The sequence below is a fragment of the Tamandua tetradactyla genome, chromosome 4 (genome assembly GCF_023851605.1).
Source record: "Tamandua tetradactyla isolate mTamTet1 chromosome 4, mTamTet1.pri, whole genome shotgun sequence".
Taxonomy (NCBI): domain Eukaryota; kingdom Metazoa; phylum Chordata; class Mammalia; order Pilosa; family Myrmecophagidae; genus Tamandua; species Tamandua tetradactyla.
The window spans coordinates 107,695,277-107,713,781 of record NC_135330.1 but is presented as its reverse complement, the minus strand read 5'-3'; the positions used below and the strand labels follow the sequence as shown (position 1 = coordinate 107,713,781).

The window sequence follows — 18,505 nt, the reverse complement described above, 5'->3', positions numbered from 1 at the left end:
TGGGAGAGGGATTCGATTCTCAATTTGCATATGAGATTTTGAGAATCCTGTGAATTCTAATTCCGGTGTTAACTTAAATCAGGCTATTTGAGCCACTTGAGGCTGTTTCACTATCTCCTATCTCAATTTCCTTATCTGCAAAACAAAGGAAGCTGAATGGGTAACTTTGGCTAAAGCAGTGGGACTCCAGGAACCAATCTTCCAGGGCTGTGGGAGAGGGAGATGAGTCTTCATTCTAGGCATTACTTAAGTGATACCTGGTGGCTCCCACTGAAAACCAATGTCCTTTCAGTTGTGTTTAAAGGCGCGGCCCACTTTAAACAGCCATTTGTGGCCCACTTTAAATAGTCATTTGTTCACCCTGGAAGCTTCTACTAGTTAAGGGCTGCTCTTCTGAAATTTCCAAATAGGGCCAAGGAGAAAATGGGTATGTATTCTTTCTTTTTGGAGCAAAGACTTTTTGGAACAAGGGCTGTGTTGCTGATGAAAATATTATTTTGGGTCTCATGGCAATTCATTTATTGCTTCCTTGAACCTGTGTCACCCAGGGAGTGTCTAAAACCACATGGTGCTTCTGAGCCCCACATCTTTTGCATTCATGTCCCTGATTTAGCTGATAGATGTTAAAAAGCAGGCACAGCCAGATAACACCCCAATGACAACACAGATGCAAAAACTGAACCAGTAGAGTTATTACAGTTTGGGGAGGGATTGTGTTGTTGTCGCACGTTTTCCCTACTGATAGCTCTTAATTTTTTTTTTCCCCTGGGACCCTAATATCACTTATGAGAGAAACCGAGTCTCCTTTCTTCTGCTTGATTTCAATCTCCATATCCCTAAGAAAATGTGGAAACATGGAACTCAGGAGACCTTGTGAATAGTACCCATAACCATGGTCTCACATCTCTTTCATGGCCAGCAGGGCTTTAACTGAGCAACTGTGGCTCTGAAGAGTAAAAAAACATAGGATTTTAGTTCTGGAGGGAACTTTCCTTGGTGCTTAAATACCATTTTAGGGATTAGGAAATAAGGGACCCAGACTGGGTCACAGATGGAAGTAGAAGACCCAAATCTCCTAATTCCCGGTGGAGTGTGTTCCCACTGGGTGCATCCTCTGCACCTCCTCCATCTCCCACCCCTGGCTTCACCTGGAGACTGGTGCTGGGGACCAGGGATGCATAATATTGGAGCATTGGGGTTGGGCCTCTGACTCTGCCTTGCCTTGGGTGTGGCCTCAGTTTTGTCTCAGTTCATTTCCTTTTGGAAAATGCTAGCCACAAAAATGGTCAGACTTTTTGACTACCAGAGATGGTTCACACCTGTTGGCTGGTAAAAAAAGAAACTGAGGTTCAAAGAGGTGACATGACAGGCCCAAGTTGCCACAGCATGTCAGGAAATCAGTCAACAAATATTTGTTTAGCACTTATGAGACATCAGAGCTTTGGTTCCTGCTGGGGATATGGTCAAGAATAAAACAGAAGTGGTTCTTGCCCTGAGAGAACTTTCAATTCAGGAACAAGACAGACAGGATGTTAAAGGAAGGAGCCATGGAGAATGGCAGAAGATGGGCAGCTGGAGGGCCCTTGGATGAAGAGTAGAGAGTTCAGGAGCAGTGCTTCGCACTCTTTCATTCAGCTCTGCAGGAGCTTTTGTGGTGAATGGAAGGCAAAAGAAGGCAAACTCAGCCTGCGTCTTGCCACGGTTCCGTAGGCAGCTCTACAGGAGCTTCCGAATTCTGCAACTTGAAGTAGCAGTTTCGTTGCTACTTCATTGTACAGATGAGAGTAAAGTTCAATGACTAAAACATTGTAAAGCTGACTGCAGTGTTTAAATCCTGAGCTAGAGAGGAGACCCTGGCAGCAGCCTGGGTCAAATGGGAGCACTTTTATGAAGGAAGAGGGCAGGGTCCAGTTGGGAAAAGCAGGACCGACTAGAACCTATTGTTCCATCAATTGAAATCTTTCATCTTTTGAGGCCTTAGGTACCAGTACCTTGGCAGAGAGGTAAAAACTGGAGAAGACCACCTTTGAGGTGATTTACCTTCTTAAGCTCTATTTAGCTATTTGGAGTCATATTTTACTATTTATCTTTTGGGTTGTTCTGGTGTTTTTTGGATGCCTTCTATCATTATTTCCCACACAGAGGCATTTGTTCAAATTCTGGTCTAATCACAGGCTACCCTTGGAGAAACCGAGGTTGGGGAGATGGCTGATTCTCAGAGCTTCTGGGGAAACTCAGGCCCAATTGGAAAGCTGTTACCTCGGTGGCTTTTGGCTGCCTGTAGGAAAAAAAAACAGTCTGCAATCCTGAGCATGGACTTGTGCAATTTTCTAGTTGTCTGCCTTCACCCAGGCTATTATCATAGGCTCTGGTAAGATGCCCCCCTGCGCCGCCCCCCACCTGACCCACAGACCTCTTCTCTCCATCTTTTATCTCTTAAATTTTGGAGCTTTTTATAAGACATCCATTTTTCTTATTGGAAGAGAGCCCTCCACCCCAGTCATTTCCCTATGCCGTGTTCCTCTACCCGCTTCTGCTCGAAGCCCACTTCCTCTGGACCAACTCTGCCCTGTCTTTCAGCAGCCCCCATTGTCCTGTGTATCAGTTGCAACTGGTTCTGTATATGGTAATGTACTTAAAACAATTTGTATTCCTGTCTCATTTTATTATGTGTGTCCTCTTTTCTCCTCTGGATTTCAAGTGTCCTGAGAAAAGGGCTGGAACCTCTGTTTCCAGTGGGGCTTGTGTTACCAAGAGCACAGTTTGCTGACAGCTGGGCATGGGTTGAACCACACCTGGTTTGTCTGCAGCAGAGTAAATCACTGCAGCCTTTTAGGGACATTTAACAGGCTAAAGGCAGAAAATTGACCAGTGAGCAATATATCTTCAGAAGCCAACAGTGAACCTGTTTTCAGAGCTCCTTTCAACAAAACTGAAGTTGAAAGGCTTCACCCTTTGCTGTTCTCCTGCGTCTGAGCATTCTACCAGCCTCCTTCTTTCTCAAGATCCCATTTGTGATCATTAGGCTAATATGTCAGCTTGGCCAGGTAATGGTGCCCAGTTATCTGGTTGAGCAAGCACTGGCCTATTACTATGAGGATATTTCATGGACTTAAATTATTAGTACATTGATTGCAGTTATGGCTGATTACATTCTACAATCAACTGAGGAGAGTGTCTTTAGCAATGAGAGATGTTTAATACAATCAGTTGAAGGTTTTAAAAGGAGAAGTGATGACTTCAGCAGTCAGAAGAGAGAACTTTCATCTCTACTTTAGCCAGCCAGCTGGCTAAATTCATCAAAAGCCTTCATCAGAGTTGCCAGTTGCAGCCTGCTCTATGGAACTTGAACTCATGCATCCCCCTAGTTTCATGAGACACTTTTATAAAATCTTATAATATTTATAGATATCTCCTGTTGGGAAACAGAACTAATACTAATATACCGTTAGTGAGAACCCTGACTAATACACCATTTAAAACAGGTTACCGTGTTCTTCTTTTCTTTCTACAAGCCTTCTGCTCCACTCCCCCCACACCGAAACCAAATTCACACTAAAACATTAGAAATTTCCCATGCTACTTCTTTTAACAGCATTTGCATTTGTATTTATAAAACTAATTGATGGAAGAGAGCACTATTTAACAGAAAAGAATAAAACTGGAGTGATGGTATTTCAGAAAGAAGAAATTTTGGATAAGATTGCTGTTCTCAGGTCTTCGGAAAACGGCTCCATAAATATCTTACTTAGATGGGCAGACCAGGTGAGTGAGTGGGGCCTTCCCTGAATCACAGGGACCCAGGGAGGTGGGTGGGTGCTGGGAGGACTATGTAGTTAAGCTGTGTAGATGGTAGGGACAAAAATCAGCGTGACATTAAATATGTCTTCTTCCTGTATCATTGAATGATGTTTTCTATGAAGAGCGGAATCATGACTTCCCACCTCACCCCAAGAATTCATGAAAGTTCCCAGAAACTGCCCCCCAAATGGACTTTAAGATGCCTTCATCACAGTTCCTGCAGATTGCAAGCTACAGCTTTAAGCCGTTGCTGCGTTTATTTTGGACACTTTAGCAGAAAAACCCTGGCTACCACAGGAAACGGGGAGAAGAAAAAAGAAAAGGGCCAGACAAAGCTCCTGAAAAAGCATGTAGTGTTGTTAAGCTTTTATCTATCTGTCTATCTGGGTGTCTAGCATGTGAAGGTATTGACTGAAGGCGTAGTAGGTTTCTGTGTGATTAATTTCATGGTTGTAGTTTTGTCGTGCTGACTACGTGTGGGTGGTGTGTTGAAGGAAAACCCGAAGGCTTGGATTCCAGTCCTATTTTTGTCACTCACTGGTTCTTTGATGCTGGTTCAGACATTTCAGCTCTTCTGGGGCTCATTTCCTCCTTGTAATGAGATACTGGACATGAAAGCGATTGAAAATTCTAAGGTGTTCTAGAAAGATAGAATCCAATCATTGGAAAGCTCTTTGCTTTGGAGAGGATTGCACGCATTCAGGGGTATCAATCAAGACATGAGCCTCATTAGGTAAAAACTGAAAGTAAAACTTGTGCATTTAAAATGTGAAAATAAAATCAGCCACCCGAGTAACACACATTTCAAGTATATTAATTTCAAGTGGGAAACTCATAAAAACAAAAAAACCGAAACCAACTGAGATGTGGAAAACTTTCAACATGAATGACTCTACCCTATTCGTGAAGTCTGATATTTGTGTGCTTCTCCCCCAGAAGCCTGTCAGGGTTCAAACCTACCCGTGTCTGTGAATAAATATCGAGTTTTTGCCATGGGTCAGGCTTTGCTAGGCACTGGGTATCAGAGCTCTTGTTTCTACGTTGTTCTTAGCTCAGCCGCTGGTTCGTTTGACCGGTGGCTGCTGACCTTCCCAGGGACCCGTGTGCATGTGTGTTTCCTAAGACACGGTTCACTAATGTGACCAAGTGCTGTTTGCATTTATTTACATGATAAACACCTCTCTGGTGTACCCACAACCCAAATGGGTGTATTGGTTCCCCAGAACTGTGAATATATTTCTCTATCTCCAATCCTAGCCTTAAGTGTGTTCCTTAATATCCATTGAACATAAGTTGAATATTAGCTGGGTGAATAAAGTATTGGTTGCTCTATTCTCTTTAAAACAAATATTATTGTTTTACAGTACAGAAAATTAAGTTGACCCTTATTTGACTTCAGCTGAGATGAATATGATGAAACATTTTGTTGTGGGTTATAAAGCTTGCTTCTCTATATTAAAGCATTTATTCATATGTTGACCATACATTTGGTGAAAGGAGCAAAGCATTTTGTAATTTTTGATTACGTTCATTTCCTTCCCAAATCCTGCTAAAGCTTTATCCATCATAGTGAGAGTTAGAAGGTACAAATGACCATGTATTTGCCGAGTTGTTTTCTTTATTATAACTTGCAAGTGCCATAATCTGGGCAGAGTGCTAAAACTCCTCAAATACTTTGCAAGAGTGAGTAAACATACTCATGATGATATTCGGATATAATAGGCATATGCTGCTTGTGTACTTTAAAAAACTGGATTGGAAAAACTTACTCATTTCGATAGAAAAACAGGTAGAGATTACAACTTGGGACTTCATGATATTTTTGTCTGTGTGCCGTTTGTCAAAAGGCAATTTATCTAAAGCTGGAAAAGGATATGGTTTGACTGACTAAACTGTGGAGTGATACAAGTGATATGCAACGATAAAAATGCTTAGGGGAATTTTTGGGGCACTCAAGTCAAGTGTACAGTACTGTGTAGGTGTAAAGAGCAGACTTCTCCCCTTTACTCTTTTTTTTTTTTTTTTGCATAGTGTTCAAAACCGTGAAAGTTGCCGACATTTTATGCCATACGCTGGCACGTTCAATCACAATTTACATGGTCATTTGTAAAAATGCTTGGTGGTAGAGCACCAACTTGTTAGTACACACTCAGAGATCTTTCTTGCTGGCATGTCTCCTCTTCTTTTTAAAATCGTACAGCTCTTTTTGTTTTGGAATCTGTGGCTCTCTAGTCTGAGAGCAATTTGGGTGAGAGCTCCGGAACTGGCTTACTTTCATATGCGCTCCCTGAAGGGAGGTTTGAAGGATAATTCAGAGAAGCTTGTCTCCCTATCCTCAAATAAAAATTCTCTTTTTCACCAGCTTGCCAATGAGGCCTGCCATTCTGACTTGAAGGGGTTTCTTCCTACCCAATACTGGGATTTGAGGGTCCTTAGGGTGTTTTGTTTGGGCAACCTTGGACTTCAGTTTCATAGTTGGTAAAATGGGGTTACTGATACTTATCTAAGGGTGCTTTTGTGAGCTCAATACCTGTCATAGGCTTGATGCATTGCCCAAGCGTGGCAGTTGTTGCAGTGCTCCTGTTTTTCTTTTTGTTAGGAGAAGGAGGAAGAGGAGGGGTAGGTCATTACAGTGTGAAATTGGTTTGCCATTACAATTACAAACTGGGAGGATTGTAGAATTAATGCCCAGGCTAAGGCATTTGTTGCCTGAGAGAACTTCCTTGGAGGAGTTTAGCCAGAGAAACCCCAAATGAGAGCTCCTCCTGGATTAGTTTATCCCAGTCTTGCGATACAATAGGATGAGATGAAATAGTCCCAGGGTGCTTTGGGGAAGTAACTCAAGTTTTTAATGAGGTTTGAAATGCAGAGTGTGATAATACCAAGCTGAAAAGCTTTGTTTTGAAAAATAATGTTATTGTATGTACATGCAAACTATTTTTGCTGAACCATCCCAAGAGCTCCGGAACTCAACAGTTCAGAGAGTTCCCCCAAGAGTGGAGGGAGATGTTGTTGTTAAGGATATGGGCTGAGGTCCAGTTCTAGCTTTGCCACTTTCTACCTATGTGAACGTGGGCAGGCTATGTAACCTCATCGTGCCTCTGTTTCTCCAGCTGTAACATGGATATAGCAATGATGTTTACCTTTTAAATAAACACATTGAAAATACTTAGCTCAGTCAGCACCTGGCACATTGCAAGGGCACAGTAAGTTATTTAATTTCAGGGGAAGAGAAATGGAATTTTGAGAGTTAAGAAAAAATATTTCGATGAGCTGTAGGTTCTGATTTGGAATCCACAAATAGATTTGTCTACTAAGAGGAAGAAGGACAACAAGACACGTGACCACAGCTTTTTTTCATGGGGGAAATCCATGGAGTCGAGATGAAGTGGAGAATAGGGTTGTGTAGCTAATATCTAGCCCAGTCTTGTAATTCTCTTCATGGCTTAATCAGAGATGCTTAGAATTTGGCAGAGATGCGATCTCAGTAGAGGAGGGACTTGAGGACTTTAGAGAGGGAATATGAAGGGTGGCTAAGAGCACAGACTCTGGAACCAGCCTGAATCCATCTATTCCACTTGCTGGCTGTGTGACCTTGGGCAAGTTACCTAAGCTTTCTGTACTAATGTCCTCATATGTAAAAAATAGGATAAGAGAGAACCTACCTCATCAAGTTGTTGTGAGAACTAAATGAAATACTAGAAGTAAAGTGCCCAGAACATTGCATGACCCCCAGTGAAATTAGCTATTATTTAATTTTACTAGGATGTAAGCTTCCTGAGGGCAGGGAAGCTTTTTTTTAGCCTGTTTCCTATTTTTTCCACTCATGCAATTCCAACACCATTAAGGTGTCTGACATGGTAGCTGCTTAATAAATAACTGTTGAATAAAAAATTATATGAAAGATCTGTCAGTCAAATAAAGGAATGAAGAAGCTAGGCTAAAATGTTGAGAGTTATTACAGCTGGATGATAGGTTATATGGGAATCTATCCAACCTGTTTGTGCATGATTAAAGAGTTTTATAATACAATTTAAAAAATGACTAGACTGCTGTAATCATTGGAAATAACCAGACATTAAAACATTCTTTTCTTCCCTTTTTGTTACAGCTTACAGTAATAAAAAGACATTTTCTATTAGTAAAATTATCATTCTTCTAGAGACTTGTCCTCAAGAGACCTTGCTTCTCCTTAAAGAAATCATATGGTATGGGAGTTAGGTTCAGGTGTCAACTTGGCCAGGTGAATGTGCCTAGTTCTATTGCTGTGGACATGAGCCAATGGCATATGAAGTTCATCTGTTGCTGATTACATCTGCAGTCGGTTAGTAGGCATGCCTGCTGCAATGACTAATGTTTGATTTAATTGGCTGGATGCTTAAATGACAGAGCTCAACATATAGCACAGCCCAAACAGCTCAGCATACCTCATCTCAGCACTCTCAGCTTAGCCCAGGCCTTTGGAGATGCAGAAAGGAATCACTCTGGGGAAAGTTGTTGGAACCCAGAGGCCTGGAGAGAAGGCCAGTAGAGATCTCTTTGTGCCTTTCCGTGTAAGAAAGAACCTCAATTGAAAGTTAGCTGCCTTTCCCCTGAAGAACTATACACTTTAAACTAAATAAATCTCCTTTTATTAAAAGCCAATCCATCTCTAGTGTGTTGCATTCTGGCAGCTTTGGTAGAGTAAAACATATGGCAAGTAAGCATTTCAATAATAGTGAGAAAAGCTGGTCTCTCAACCAGCACTGTTTATCATCACCCTCTCACTATTTGCTTATAGGGCTGAAAGGAACCTTGGAGAAGAGTTTTCCCACCTCACTCAGAGCTTGCTCAGGAGGCCATCGTCACAGCCCTTCTCTGTCACTATTTTAGCCTCTCCCTTTCCTGTCTCTAGGTCAGAGGACATGGTCTCTACACCCCATCTTCTCAGCAAACACCCAAACCCTGACTCCATAATTCCTCCAGTCCTTGCCTTCCTGTCTCCCTGTGGACCTCTGCCAGGCTCACTCTCTGACCCTCTAGGCTTTTCCTCTTGATTCTCCCTTCTCATTCTGTCCCATTCTGTCCCATTCTGGTGTGAGAACCCCTAGGTGCTGATGGGGACAAGCTTCTGAGAGCTGCCCAAAGCTCATCATAAGATAGCTATGGGCTAGAGGACTTCACTGTGGAGGGAACCCAGTCCAGGCTCCCAGACTTGCTGGTCATTTCTTTCTCCCTGGTCCCCTGCCCCTTGGGGAGCATGATTTGGGAAGCAGTTGAATGAAACCCGTTTTAATTGTGCTAAGCTAGGCTCTGTGGAAAGAGCCATGTCCCTCACCCTTTAATAACATGGAGACCCTGGTGAGCATCTGCAGTAACATGGAACTTATTTTTAGATGTAATATATCCATTAACCTTGCACAGTATGACATTATGTTTAATAAAACAAAACTTGTGATTCATGACATACATATTATAAAATAGTCTGTATAGAGTATGGAAAATCGTGGCTCTTAATCCCTTATCTTTGATCCAGGAGATCTGAAGCAAGCAAGCTAGATTACAAAGTCAGCTACAGAATTTTAAAATATAGGATCTCTTAAGCTTTAGATTTTCAGGCTATAGATGTTGTTTATATACTTACATATGTGTTACATAGATATCATATCATGTGTATCTCACAATCTTAAAGTTATCTTCCTTGTAGGGGAAAAAAATGAACTGTGACAGTTTTCTGGGATTAGGTAGAATATCATGCTTATATCTAAAGAATATATTAAAATTTCAACACTGTAGATATGACCCAGAATGTGTTTTATTTCCTTCTTTGCCTTGGTGAAGAATTATCTGCAGGCAATATCTATTATTATTAACACACCATAAAAATATTTCCAAATTGATGTCTCCAGTTTCTTCAAAGGGCAAAGAGCTTTCACATTTAAAACATTATGGAGGTAAAATTGCCTTAACTCAAAGTGAAAAATTAACCATTCCAAGGAAATAGTCATATGGAATACATTTTTAAAGAGCTTTCTTTGAGAAGCAAAGGAGAATTTTGTATTTTTGGATTAGTAAAACAAAGAAGAAGGAAATAAAGATTTTAGAAAAGGAAGAGACCACTAATTCTGCATCTGTAGGTTTCCTACTTGTATTTCTGTTTTCTCAGCCTCTGAATTTTTAACCTCTTCTAACTCAGTCTCACGAGGCTGATGTATCATAAGGTCATATTATCTCATAAGGTTGTTTCCTAAGGTAACAACTGCTTTCTCATAGGTGCAGCAGGATGGTGGAATTGGGGGGATGGCCTGGGTGTTTGAGTGTAGGTGTTGGTGAGAAGGGCACTTTTTAAGGATCCACTGAGGGTTGATGCAGTGGCAAGAAATTCAGGAAAGCAAACAGTATCCACTCTTTTCTCATCAGTGATCCAAAATTTTCCTAAAGACCATACAGTTAAGGCAAATAAAAGATTGTGTCCAAGAGAAGGACCAGAGAGGGATGTCATGAAACACAAAACAACTAGCCCAAATGTAATGCAGGAGAACCTGCTTCAGGCATGGGTTCCTTTTGCTGGTTGACCCTCACCTGGTCTAGGGGTGGGGTTAGAGAAAGTATGTCCTCACAGGTATGATTGGGAACCCAGCCATTGAAATTCAGCACTCCTTGTGAACATGTTTTTACCAATGGAGGATAAGGACGGGATTTCGGAAACAATTGAACTCAAGGTGTGTGTTTCTTGAAGTACACACAATCACCACGGAATGAAGAAACACAGGGGTTCTGGGGGTGGGGAAGGAGAAGGAAGAACGGAAACAAGACTCGAGATCAGATTGAAAGGCCCAGTTTGCCCCCATTGGAGTCATTTGGCACAAGGCAGACATGGATCAAGGATGTGATTTCTCAACTGGGTGCCTTGTACGTAAAGGGGCAGGAGCTGGACCCTTGCTTCTCTCCCTCATGCATATTCTTTCAACCCCAGTGTGTCGCCTGGCTCCTTGCTCACAGATTCCACCCAGAATCGTTTTTCTTTTTCACACTGAAAAATTCTTTCCAAACAAGTGTTTCCTTTTAACATTCCCAAAGCACACTGACTTTTTGAGCCCCGTGCTGCTTCCAACTCTGTCACTGTCACAGCCCTCAAATTAATTCCAATGCCCCGTTGCTGTTTCCCCTTACGAAGGCCCTGAGGTGAGTCACTGGCATTGGGTTCAGTCTGTTTATGCTTATGAGAATGCCTACTAAGCTGCCATTTCCACCACCGTATTCCCATTTGTCTTGTCCAGGAAACACTGGTGAGAAAAATGGGGTCTTCACAGACATCTTGGTTGCCTTTACTTCAGCCCCTTCAGTTATGAAGCAGTTATGAGAAAGGAGTCATGTGGGGGGAAGATGGCAGCAATAGAATATTTATTAGAGCCTTGAGGAAAGGAGGCCCAGGGTGAAAACTTTTGAATATTAAGCAGCTCGGCCTAATGAAAGCCAAAGGAAACACCAGCAAATTGTTAGAAAGAAAATTATTGTGGATAGCTGCCCTTGCTTTCTGGGGCACACTTGGGCAGATTCCTCTCCACACAGGCATACAAACCCTCTGCCCTGGTTCCTGAGTGTCCCCTCCCACCCATCCCCACACCCCCCAGACACTGGCTTCCAGGCTGTTGACATGGGAATGCTTATACCCAATGCCAGAGCACGTGTCCTCCTAGAGGGGACCTCCCCTGACCCCCCAGGGCAAAGCGGTGCCCACCTTCCCTCCTCCTATCATCCTCTTTTCCATCTTTTCACTTTATTTCCCTGTCTAGTACCTACCCTTGTGCATTCGTTAGTTTGTCCATTATCTGCCTTCTCTACTTGAAGGTGATTCTAGGATGGAAAAGGCTCCATCTTTTTGGTGTGAAATCCAGGGCCTATAACTGTCCCTGTCCCATAGAAGTGCCCCAGGAAATATTTGTCTGCTGACTGACTCTAAGGTGGTGAAAGAAGAACTTGACACTGTGTGAGTGTGTGCACAGCCCCCTGTGGGACCCAGAGTGACTCCTCCCTCACTATAAAAAGCATCCTCTGTTTTGGGGTTTCTTTTCTATTTTTACAGTTTTTTTTCTGGAGTGATGCAAATGTACTAAAATTGATCATGGTGATGAATACACAAGTATGCAGTGATAACGTGAGCCATTGGTTGTCTACTTTGGATCAATTGTACAGTGTGCAAATATACAGCAATAAAATTGCACTAAAAAAATCTTGGGGCATATTTCCACATTACTGAATTTCAAAAAAAAAAGCATCCTCAATTACAGGCCCAGGGGTAATAGATTTATTGTTTCTTCAAATCAACCTTTAACTGACTTCGTAGTTCTGGTTCTGTCTCTGGGACAGGCCAGGAAAGGTGCAGTTAAGAACACACCAGAAATAAAAAGGGAAAAACAAACAAAACAAAAAATAAACAGACAACACCCTCCCCCCCCAAAAAAAAACACACCGGACCGCTGGAAACTGGGGTCTTGAGCACCATCTTGGTTTCCATCCTGATTTGTTGGTTGGACTTGGGCAAATCACTCAACCTCTCTGCCTCTGATGCTTCTTCCTTAGAATGGAGAGGTTGGACAGATCACTTGCACCCCTTGCATATTGTAACGTTATCTCTCTACCTCTCTTTAACTGTGAGCACAGACCACTCTTTTCCTATGAGAGCAAAGTGTCCTGTAACAGAGAAAAGATGCTGCAAACTTTCAAAGTACAGTTTCACTATGAATATGCACCACTTTCCTCTTTGCTTCATCAAAGACCTCAGAACACATGCTCCTTTGCCCTGGACTGTAGGAGCCTTTGTATTTGGCAGCAGATTTAATGATCACATTTGATGTTCATATCAAAATAAATATCATTCGATTTAAAAAACGATAGCATTTATTTTGAAGTTTTGCCAAGTCAGTCAATCCATGGGCTGCTGTACAAATTCCAGAGGCCATTGCAAGCTCAACACTTTCTGTTTAATGACATTTTCATCTGAGGATGGCAAGAATTAACTACAACCTATTTTATTATTTAGTTTTTAGTGCCGGTTTGGCGAAAATAGAGTTCCCCTATTTTTGCCCATGCAAAAGCCATGCCTGAGGTTGCCTGTTGATGTTGGTCTTATTTGACGGATTGTGGCGCTTGCACTGCATCACACGTCTATCCTTTGCACACTCTCTTCTCTTTCCCTGGAGCACCCTTCCCAACCCTTCCTGTTGGGCAAAGTCACGTTCGTTTTTTGAAGACCTTAAAGACGTCAGATTTCTCGTTTGCTCCGAAGCCTTTCTGACCCACTCTCCCTATTCAGGGAAGAACTGGCTTCTCTCTTTATTGTCCTAATATTGGGCTAACACATACTAAAATGATAGTAGTTATTCAAAATTATATATATCTATTTGCATTTCACTCTCATCTTTTACTGAGAATTCACTGTGGATAAGGCATTTGTCTTTTACATCTTTATATCCTTAGACATAGGCTAGGATATAAATAGTGGTTGAATGAATGAATGAGTGAAATTACAGCGATTTAAATTCTGACCCCAACCACAGCCTTATAAAAGGATTTTGATCTGCATATTTGAAATACTCTTTGAAATGGCTTTCTGGGTAGCAGTGGACTTGGAAGGCCAAGGCTCCCACGTATCCTACAGAAGATGTCTGCAGTTAAACATGGGATGAATCATGTTGTGTTTTAGTTTAAATTAACTCATCCATTTGAGAGGTGCTAATTAGATCAACCTGCCAGCAAGGGGTTTAGGGCTGGTATTTTGAGTACTGGTTTCTTCTCCAGAGTAAAACGTTTAGCTTGCATGGTCTCTAGACACTAATAAAGTGGGATTTGTGCAGCAGCCCATGGATTGATTGAATTGGCAAAACTTCAAATAAAGTTTTAAAAATATGGCTCTTACAGCTTTTTACTACTGTATAATTTTTAATTGAAAAAATGATTTAATATCAGAATTAGAGATTTTATAGAGAAATAAAACCATCGATAAATCTGTCATCCTAAGTAACAGGTATTAGCATTTTTGCATATTGCTTTCATATACATACATGTTTTTATATAGCTGTTATCATGGTATGTTTTTCATTTTTCTGTAGGATTTAAATAGATGATCATTTAAAACGGATATATATCAACACTTGCCAAGAGATATTTTACAGAATGCTAGTTTCTTGGAATTTTAACTGATGTTACCTGAGCAAAATAAAGCATTTCTAGGGTCAAAGGAGTTTGAGAAACTGTAAAAGTAAATAAATTCTTTTACTGTAGGGTCTTTCCAAGCCTCTAAAATTATAATAGTGTTTTAAGAAATAAGTTGGGAATATAATATATTTTTTCCCATATTTATTTTAACATAGAACTTTTCTTTTTTTTTAAACAATGAAAATTCTGCCCCACCAACAATGTTGAGAACACACTTTGGGAACCAGTGATGCATAGTATTCTGTGGTGTGGCATAACCTGATTTACTAATGCATTCCTCCACTGTTTGACAATGATGTTCAATTACATTTAGGGGAAAGCTCAGGATCCTTAACTGGACCTACAGATTATCACTGGAATGTCTGGTCCCGAAGGTCTTACCTCTCACCACTCTCCCCCTTTCTCAAGCGCTCTTACCACCCTGTCTTCGTCAGTTTCTTGAATTCACTAAGCTCTTTCCCATTTTAGGCTGGACTTCTGTACATGCTATTATTTTGACTCACATAGATCACAGTCCATTGATCATAGTTCCCTTTGTTGAATTATTTCCTAATTACCATTCATTTTTAGGAGACATAATTAGACACTTAAAGAAATATAGCACTCTTGGTTTCATTTTCCACCAACACCGTGCAGAGTAGCATTTCCCAATTTTTCCGGGAACAGCCACTCATCACTTTAAAATGAAACTGAAAGTGAAAGACACTAGATAGCTTATAATGCCAAATATCAGTGACTTCCAGATTGGTTATTCTGTTCCCTTGGCTGATGAGAGCAACTGAGTGTCTGCCAGCTTTTCCCTTTCAGAATATATATCTCTTGCTATGACATATTGAGCTCACGAGGGTTTTGCTAAATGCCACAAAGTGGTAGCAATTTGCTTGTTCTCGTCCACACTCTTGAGGGCCTGTGGTGCTATAGAGGAAGTGAAGAATGACTGTTGACCTAGTTAAAACTTCCCAAGAATGCAAAATCAGATCAGGGCTGTACCAGGTGCTCCTTTGAGTTTAACTCCTAATCAATAATTTTATGAACGCACTGGGTAAAAACATAGAAGGGATATTTATTAAATGTTTAGGTGATCCCCAAATCGTGGAATTTTAGGTTTTGGTCCAACCTATTGATTTTACGGAGAGGGCCTCAGCACAACTTCAGGAAGCACTGTTCACCTAGATTGTAGTGTGAATGGTGCCCCCTGGAGTTGTTCACTATCCCTGCCCTGTTCAGAGATGTTGAGGGACTTGCCTGAACTCGCTTTGTGGTTTCAGGCTGTCACTACTCTATGTGTAATGGTAGAATCAAGGATAAAATCTGATAAGCCAAAGAGCATCTGAAATCAATGCAAAGTAAAGAGTGTAAAATTTAGGTTTAGGAATAATTGGCCCCAGCCAGTCAGGGGAAAACCTGAGCTGACAGAATTTAAATTAGAAAGGTCTTGGTGAGGTATTAGTTGATGATAAGCACTGTGTTAGGCAATGTAAAGGCTGTGGCTCTGGAATCGTCCATTAGAATCCTAGGTTAGAGATAGAGCATCTCAAACATCTGTATTGATCACAACACAGCTGAAATCACATTCGGTTCTTGGAGTTTTTAAATGAGGATTGATGAAACTTTGTTCCTCAGGATCATGTGCATATAGCAGCTCAATGACTGTTTATTTATTTAGGCTATTGCTTAGCTAATTATGCTGTATATAAAACAAGTGGCACATAGTAGGTGTTCAGAAAAGTTCTTCTCTTTTCCCGGGGGTGGGGGGGGGGGGACAATCAGAATGCTATAGAATCTGGCAAACATGCTGACTAAAGCACCTTTGAAGGAATCAGGAAATTTAGCCTGGAGAAGAAAACACTTAGTGGGGATATTCCACCAATTGTCTTCAATTACTGTCCAGTGGAGAAAGAAAGAAGAATGGATATTCTAGGACTAGAGAAGGATCACCAAGTGAAAGATTTTTTTAGTTTTTAGCTTTAGACTCTAAGGGGCAGGTTTCTATCCTGAAAAATAAAATAGTTGGACTATACATCAGCTGGGATTGCATTGGGCTGCATGTAACAGTGACATGGCCTAAATTCGGGATTTATTTTTCTCACAGAACAGAAAATCTGGAGGTAGGACACCCAGGGCTGGTATGACGGGTCTATGATACCATGAGGTGTTCAGTTACCTTGTAAATTTCTGCTCTGGCATCCTCAGTGTGTGGCCTTTATCCCTTTGGTCACAAGATGACCATGCTCCAGGCAGGAAGAGGTGGAGAGAGACAAAGGGCAAAAGACATGAATCAGCTATGTCTGTCCTTTTTACCAGGAAAACAATAGGTTTTTCAGAATCTTCACCCAGTAGGCTTCTGCTTACTTCTCATTGGCCAGAACTAAAATTTGTTGCCGTGGAGACTCAGAAGGAATTTTTAATTGGACTTATTGCCCCCCCCCACCTCTACCTTATTTTTATTACTGGGAGTGAAGGGGAGTATGGTTGTTTTGTAGGCAACTGGTCACTTCCAACTCTTAACAGTCTCTTGTATTTGAGTCTTCTAACATTGAGAGCCTGATTTTCCACTTTTACTGTGTTTGTTGTGATTCTCTTTGAAGAATGGGGTTTGTTATTATTAAGACCATATTGGAATTGTAGAAATCTCATACAGTGAGATTTTTTCATTTCTTCACTCCACTCCTCTCCTCTCCTTTCCTTTCATCTCCTCTCTCTCTTCCTCCCTCCCTCCCTCTCTCCTTCCTTCCTTCCTTCCTTCCACATTTATTGAGAGCCTTTCTGATGTGCTAGTCTCTGGGAATTCAAAGATTAATTCTTATGGTTACTTTTAAAGAAATTCCTGTTAAGATAAATAGTAGACATGGAAATAAATACATTGCAATATGGTGTGATCGTTGCAGGAAAAGCAGCATGTGAAGCGTATATATATATATAGCACTTTGATGCAATAAATACTGGCTCAGAGAACACTTATGCACCAGGAGTTGGCCAAGCATGAAGAAGGGGAAAAAAAACCATGCAGATGTCACAGATGAGCTGAGGGCCATCAGGTTTTCCTTCAAATTTATTATCTTTCAAATAGGAAACATTCTTTGACAAAGGTGGCATCATTTCAAGTTGCCCTCTCATCATTTTTGAGTTGCTCTCACATTTTATGGAAAGAGAACTAACCCAAGAAGCACACACAATTAGCAACTTGGAAAGTCATGTTTGCTTTGGCAAGTGTTGTTCTTAGACACAGAATAGAAAGTCTCATCTGTTGCTATAAACTAAAGGGTTTGGAGCAGACTCTACACTCTTCTGTGGAGAGTCATTTCTCAGGGTAGCTATTTCTTTCAAGGGTCTCTCATAAAATTCACCCCTCTAAGAAGATATAACTTATAACTCAGCAGGACTGAGTGTAACAGATTACTATTCTAAGAAAGATAAAGGAGATAAAAGAGAAAAAACTTGTTGAGGTGAGGGGATTGAAAACATTTATAGGTCTTGGAAGTCCAGCAAGGTGGATATAAAGGTCCTTCAGTCAAACTAGAGCTGGTCTTGAAGACTGGTTTAAAAGAAAATATTTAAAACTGAAACAATTTGCATGAATCTGAATTAAGAATTGTGAGGAAGAGTGAAAAATCTTCCCTGTAAAACCCACTCGGTGACCACCACCACCTACATGGCTTGATCACCTTTTCTTTTGTGCAGTATCACGTCCTTGCATTTGTCTGTATTTTTGCAGATGTTACATTCACATTTTATGTTTGTTTGCATGTCTCTGTCTCCTAATCTTCTGAACAGCTTGAGAGTGTCCTATTCTTTCAGGATCATGAGCACCTAGTTCCATACCTGGGATTTGGTGACCCTCATATACATATATTTTTGGATGAATTAATGCATAATTTTGAAGGAATGGAAAAGGGAAGAGTTGATTTAGAAACGGGTTGAACAAAAGGTAAAACTGATGTGAAGAGTGGATAAAGAAAGTTGTGTCAAGTAAAAAGATCTAATATAGCCGCTAAAGGGGCCCTGACCTAGGTTGGGACATTGGAAGAGATTCCCTTGAGGCAGTAACCTGAGTTGATATTTGAGAGGTTGGAAAGGCATTAACTAAACAAAGAGGAGAAACTAAGGGTCCAACCTAGGCAAGACTGCTTGGTGGTGATGGAGCTCATTTAAGAGACAAATAGAAGCTGAAATTAATAGGAGTCTATTATTTCACACAAACGGCTATATTTTGAACATTCCTCTAAGTTCTGGAGACGCAACAGTGAATGAGAGAGGTTCTAATATTCAGTGGGCTTACATTTTAGCAGAGGAGACAGATAAAAAATAAATAAGCAGACAGATATTTTTTTTTGATGGATCCCGAGAGGGATATGACAAAGGTACCTTCCAGGGCAACTGGATGTACTCTGGTGTCATTTATGGAGCTGGAGAATTTTGAAGGAGGACCATATTTTCCCAGGAATAGCATGGGCTCAACTTTGGTCATGTCATTGACGTGCCTTTGGGATGATCAAGTGTCTCTTCT

General features: G+C 41.0%; 1 long non-coding RNA gene across 1 annotated transcript in view; it reads right to left on the bottom strand.

The window, feature by feature from the left end:
• LOC143679257 (uncharacterized) overlaps positions 1-16,319 on the bottom strand; it is a 66,341-nt gene extending 50,022 nt beyond the window's left edge. Inside the window, exon 1 of the long non-coding RNA XR_013173615.1 lies at positions 16,163-16,319. This is a non-coding gene — a long non-coding RNA (uncharacterized LOC143679257). The remainder of the gene's footprint in view (positions 1-16,162) is intronic.
• Positions 16,320-18,505: the final 2,186 nt, after the last annotated feature.